Source organism: Ctenocephalides felis, unplaced genomic scaffold (genome assembly GCF_003426905.1).
Source record: "Ctenocephalides felis isolate EL2017-DRISC unplaced genomic scaffold, ASM342690v1 CF-g0.4_SCAFFOLD_01886, whole genome shotgun sequence".
Taxonomy (NCBI): domain Eukaryota; kingdom Metazoa; phylum Arthropoda; class Insecta; order Siphonaptera; family Pulicidae; genus Ctenocephalides; species Ctenocephalides felis.
In genome coordinates, this window is record NW_020538040.1 from 63,837,927 (window position 1) to 63,845,292 (window position 7,366).

The following is a 7,366-nucleotide window of genomic DNA, read 5'->3' on the forward strand; positions in this document are numbered from 1 at the left end:
TTTTTTTGACGGTAGATACCATAATCTTATAGATCATACTAAAATATTACGGCCCTATGACAACTCGTTTAACTTTAAAAACTCGTCAAAGTTTGCAAAAATTAGTATCGTTTTTTTGGCATTTGTCAAAATTAGACCTTTCAACGACGTTTGCTCAAAAACTCCTGAACCGATTTCAGAAATTTAAAAGCCATTTGATGTATCTCAATGAGGACTATCGTTTGTCAGTTTTGTGCGACAATCTGCCGAAGCGTTTCTTTGTAATTTGAAAAAAAAGTTAAACTTTTCGTCCACATTTAAGCTCATACTACCGAATCGATTTTAAAAAATCAAAAACTGTTCGAAAGATATTAGTTGGGAATGATATACTGATTAGTTTTAGGTGAAAATCTACCGAGCCATTTTCTTGTAATTTCTTGTAAAAAAAAAAAATGAGCCGATTTTTATGGAATTTTTTGATGATATATATCATAGTCTTATACAACTTATTGAAATATTACGGCCTTACGACAAGTAGTTTAATTTTAAAAATTCATCAAAGTTTGAGTAAATGAATAGTTTTTTTGATGTTTGTTAAAATTAAAATTAGATGATTTACTTGGTATAACGATAGAGTTCTTGGTCTTGATGAACATACTAAACCATTAAAATCTTACGGAAACTGGTTATAAAAATTATTGATTTGTGAAAATTTGTTTTAGAGAATACTCCGAGTTAACGTGTTCGTTCGTTTTCAAATATGTGTAATAAATCGACTCGGAATACTTTTAATCACTAATAAATGAATCTATTTTTTATTGATTAAATCGATTATTTACATATCGGGAAGTTCATGTAACTTGCCTCAAAGCAAAATACTGATACCAACTAGTTAATTATTCTTTCGCCGTAAAAATTTGGGAAACTGTTATAGGTAAATCCCCGGACAGGTTTTCGCATATTTTGATCGCAACCAAGTGGTAGCGGTTGGCCGCCTCGAAGAATTTTTTTTATATGTTGGTCAATTTTGATTTCTTTATAATGCGTATAGAAAAAAATGAATTTCTATTGAATTTTTATGAAAAAGCTCAATTTTACATAAAAAAGTAATTCCATCATGAGATTTCATTTATTTTTAATTTATTGGATCACTTTTTTCAATTTGAGCAACCCTCAATTTTTACCCTCCTACCACGCTTCTCAATTTTCTTATTCATTTTTAACCTGATCGATAAATGGTCAATTATCGTCTTTTTGTTAATGTTTTACAACTGAACCTTTGTAAAAATTAGAATAATACTAAATAAAACTGTGTATTAATTTAAAATATAAATTTTACAAAAGATAAATTAAGTTAATAGTTTATTCCATTTATGGTGATGAATATTCATGGTATAATCGTTATAAAAATGGACACATGAAATTTGTATTTGGCATTGGGTAAATAATGTAGCTTGTATTTCGGAAAACTTTTTATAATAAAAAATGAGACATTGGATGTATTTGCCCCCTATGAAAAAATAGCATACAAACATATTTGTATATTTAGGTAATAGCTGAGAATATTTCAATAGTTGATTATTTGATATGTTTTATGTGTTGTGATGTACTTTATTTGGTTTTTACAGTAAATTTTCTGAGTTTCAATAAATACTGATATGTTTATAAGCTTATATTATATATTGGGTTGCTGATGCATCTAATACAGCTCAACAATGAACCACGAAAGATACTTGCGGTATTTTTCATCTTACTAACTAGATATAACAGAATCGCATTTGTGGATGGATTTTTATTTATAGTTATAATACAGAAACGCATGATCGAGTACAGCTAGTATTTAAATAAAATACATAAATCGGCATTTGGCACTACACTCGGGACAGCTATATTATTATATCAATATCAGATGATTTATAAATTTTACTATTCTACCTGCCAATGATCAATTGAAAGGAAACATCTTTTGTATAGAGAATATAAATAAAAATACTCTACTCTACTCTGTCTAGTATTCTGAATGACTGGTTTTCAAATTTAGCTCAATATTCATTATTATCGCAAAATTATTTAACTTCTTTTTATTTATATATTAGGAATTTGATAAACTATCTTATTTTACAGAATTTTGAAAAAAATCATTTTTTCGACAAATTTTCTCAAATTTCAACATATTTACAAAGTTTGAAGTATTTAAATTTTTATCTTTTTGTAAAATTTTCATAAACTTTTTTTTTCGATATTTGTCACACTTATCACTCAAGTTTTCAGAGTATTTACAATTTTCAAAAATTATCAATATTTTCACGTTATGAAAAATCAGTTATTGTACATTATACAACTTCAATTTTTCAAAATTTCATTAAACTAAATTGTCAAGCATTTGATGCTCAATCTAGAGTTCCTTTACTTTTACGTATTTATGAGCTAATTTAAATGTTTGTATTTTTGCGACTTTAAATATCTAAGATTCATCTGAAAATATAGATAAAATTTATACAATTTCAAAACTTATTAGAATAGCTTCACATCATAAATAAATATAATTTGAATTAAATTTTCAATATAAAAACATGTTATAGCATTTATAGACAATCGAATATTTTATTCAATAATTTACAGAATAATTACTATTTCTTCAATATATCCATCGATGTTGAAATTCAGAATTATAAAATGACTTATAAATCGTTTCAATACAAGGGTGAAGCTTAATTTCGACAAAAAGGCAAACATACCATATAATCCTTCATGTAATTTTTGTGTAATTTAAGCTTCAAATAAATCAATTAATTTTTTTTAGTAACTTGTTAATGTAAAATGATTTAAACTGAAAATGATTAATATTTGTAAGAAACACGAAACTTCACAAAAATATGCTATTTGCTAAATGTAGAAAAGAATCTTTGATCTGCTTTTCGCAAATGAACTCGCAATCGCGTTATCAATACTAATGGATTGTCTCTTAAATTATTTAAATCGGTTTATCTGTTTCATAAAACTTGACAACAAATTTTTACATACATACATACTACGTACAAGTGCATACATAGTCATTTTTTTCCTTCCAAGTAAATATTCCAGAATAAGGTGAATTACGAACGGAGTATAAAATTATGTGAAATGTAATGATATATTAAAACAATTTAATTTTTTGCGTTGCTTTTAATTCTACTAAACTGAACTATACTGAACGTTAAAAATCGAAATAAATGTAATAAGGTTACAAAATGTATACGTCATGAAATATTTTGTTTTATTCAATTATTATAATGACCTATGATAATGACTTAAACTGTCAACGAAAAAAAACACAGCTAAGGTTTAAGAGAGGATAAAGACCAAATAACATACATCACAACACATAAAACATATCAAATAATCAACTATTGAAATATTCTCAGCTATTACCTAAATATACAAATATGTTTGTATGCTATTTTCTTTAAAACTTGTCATCAGTCGCCTTTTATCCCATAGGGGGCAAATACATCCAATGTCTCATTTTTAATTATAAAGAATTTTCCGAAATACAAGCTACATTATTTACCCAATTCCAAATCCAAATTTCATGTGTCCTTTTTTATAAAAATTATATCTTAAATATTTATCACCATAGATGAAATAACTATTAACTTAATTACAATTTATCTATTGTAAAATTAGTATTTTAAATTAATACACAGTTTTATTTAGTAGTATTCTAATTTTTACACTTTTGCCAGTGTAAAGGTTCAGTTGTAAAACATTAACAAAAAGATGATAATTGACCATTTATCCTGTATAGATAGGCAGTAGAATTGGGATTATCATATCCGAAGCCGGATCGATTAGGATTTGACTCCGCTCCAGAAAGGAGTTATATTCACTCAACAAAATCTCTATAAAATATCTGATAATTTGATGTGCATATGTCTAATGATCATTTTTTTACCACCAAATGGCATTTTTTTTTTTTTACTTTTTTTACTAGATCTCCGAAACCGCTAGACCTGCCTTCATGAAAATTTGATCGGTTCTTCATCTTATCAATATAATTCTCTTTGAAACTAAGTTACCGTTTGTGGAACTTTTTGCCCCGTATCTTCGAAATGGCTAGACCTGCTTATGGCAAAAACTAATCAACACGTTTCCTTATCAACAGCAATCGCATGTTTTTTGAATAATTGAAATCGGCTGAACCGTGTTCCCGAAATCGTCGACGAAAATTTGTATCCGCTCACACACACACATACATCCATTTTTTCTAAGATATGCCAAAATGTTCAGAAACCTCTAAAACGTAAAGATATATAGAAATTTTCATTTTCGATTATTTTGCGATTACTATAACTTAACCTACGGGAGGTTAATAACTATTTTATCTCAACTTGTATTTAACCTATGTATATACCTATTATTGTTAAGGGAAATTCTTTGGAAGAAATTAGTTACAAATTAAATTTAGTAATGGCTTCAATTTCCAATTGGTTTAAATCCAATAATCTTTTACTCAATAATGATAAAACCCAAATAATGTCATTTCGTACCGTTAATAAAATTAATAATGAGATAAGCTCGCTGAACGTAAATGATACTATTTTCAAATTTTCTTCTATCTCGAAGTTTTTAGGCATACAATTGCATAAAAACTTAAATTGGGACTATCACATTGATTCTATACTAACACCTAATTTAACGAAAACGTGTTTTATGTTGAGAGTTCTTAAATCTAAGGTTAGTTTAAATTGTCTTCTCTCAATTTACTATTCCAATTTTTACTCACACATCGCATATGGAATCCAGTTTTGGGGGTTCTCTCCATCTCTTAACCGCATTTTCAAACTTCAAAAAAGAGCTTTGAGAATAATTTTTTCTATTAGTTCTTTATCTTCTTGTAAAAACATTTTTCGTGAATATAGTATTCTTACCGTTCCCAGTATATTTTTGCTCATTACTTTATCGTTTATAAAAAATAATCCTGAACGTTTCAATTTGTCTTCAATGTCGAATTCTCATTACAAGACAAGAAACTTAACTATTAAAGCACCAGTATTTAAACTTGCAACGTCTTTTAACTCAATTGACGGATTTGGAATTCAACTTTTTAACTTACTACCACTTCACATACGAAAACTAAATAATCATAAATTCCACAATACTATAGTAAAATTCTTAAAAGCTCAATATTTCTATGATATTTCAGAATTTGTTAATTTTGATATTAAACAATACTTTGCTAACCAATGATAATTTAGTAATCATCTGCCTCTCATTCATGTCATCTTTTCCCTAAATTTTATTATTTAATAAATTTTACTAACCCTTTCTATATAAAATATCTTTTATTCAAATTCATTTATTAGTATATTTCTTTTTTGATACTGCGCTTCTTCCTTTTTGCAGATCCACATTAGAATTTGACGCACATTAACGGACAGGATTGATTCAAGTCTATTTTCTATCAGCAACTGTCGACATTGCATTTATTATTCCTGATCTTCTAACGGTGCCCAAAACGAAGATATTAAATTGTGCATCATATTCTGAAAACATGCATTGATTATCTAAAATGTTTCAGTTGGTCTCAACTGAACATATCTAATTTTTCTTTTCACTCCAGACTTGGGATGAACTCGGATCGCGTCACTTGCGGTTTCATGATCTCCGATATATATATATTTAATTTTTTGTTTTGTTTTTTCATTTTTTAGCGTAAATACGCGTTACCCATGTTCAAAGTCACTCAGAAATTGAGTGGTAATGTTCATGATTATGTAAGGTACAATAAAGCGTTTGGAGGTGAAATTTCTTTATGTCTGAGACTTTTCACTAAACTATATAGTGTATAACCTATGTAGTGTATATACATCACTCCCGTAAACCAAGTGTTAATGAATTTACATAATCGTAGGATCATTTCAATGTGAACGAATTTGAATTAGGATGTAATTTTTTTTTTTTTTTTTTTTTTATTTAATATTCATAGCAAGCTATACAAAGTACATTCAGCTACATTTGTTACAGTTATATATTAATTGACGGCGTGAGAAGGATCGCTATCCTGTGATAGCGCCTTCATAGATGTTAAGTTATGTTTTGTAGTAAATCATTGCAGATTCTTTTCTTCAGACGCTTTGGTGGTAAAGACTTGAGCAGATTTGACGCTAATACGTTTGGATGACGACTTAGACGAGCTTTATATCTGGCGCAGTATAGATTGATTTCTTCTTCAATAGTTTGGATTCTGAGATCTTGATGAATCAACCAATTTGGGACGTATTTTGGAGCGTTCACGATTTCTTTCAAAATTTTGTTTTGGAACCTTTGTAGAAATCATAGTTTTTTTAAAATCTGTTCGTACGATTGTGGGAGAGGTAGTCGGGTAGTGCAAATCTGCTATTGTATCAATATATATCGCATGATTGTGAACTCAACATTTCAGGTAAAATATTATGTTGACAAATTAAATTCGTATCTGTCTATTAGAAATCCCATATCGTAGATAGCCTTTGGCAGAAGCTGTAGTGTGAGGTGTCATATTCTATACATTAGCGATTGCTTAGCAAGGAATCCCAGTTTTGGTTCGGTGTCGAATTTCGTTATTTCGTTCGGGGAATTAATTTGTAATATTTTTGTAGCAGTTATACGTTACATCTGGACTATCTGACCAAGACGGAATAGGATATTCGTATTATTGCTTTAAGTGAAATCAGTATATGGAAAGTAGAAGAATACCAGGTTGAAATGACAGGTTTCTTTATAGATTCGACCCCTTGCTATTGCATGAATATAAGCATGCTCTAAAATCGTTTTGTGAATTCCAGCTAATAATGTTTACACACACACACATATATATATATATATATATATACATACACATATATGCATAATGTGTGTGTGTATAAACATTATATAATAACTTACTTCCTTTTCTCTAGTTTTCTTGTCGTTAAAGTAATTCTTGAATGTGGATTGAAAGCTGATATTTCCAAATATGGTGAATGAATTTGTATGTTGCCTCTAGGTGAATAAACGGCTCCTAGCAAATCTGGACCACCAAATCCTGAAAATATGTATTTTATATTAAACTAGATGACACGACAGACGTTGTCCTGTACCTACGCCCCCAATTTTTTAATATTCTATACTAATATTTACCGTTTACCTTAAAATAATTATTATTGTTTTTTAAATTACTCTTCTCATCAAAATGCATATACATCAATATGAGCAATGTTAAATGTAGAACTGCTTTAAATAAAATGATGAGTCTCAATTCCTACATTATATTGCAAATTGTCTTGGAAAAGTTTTTCAAACGGTTTAACAAATTCAGAAAGAATTAATATATAGTATCCGCGGTGAAAGTACAATATCACCTTGGATTTTTTCACCTAAAATAACT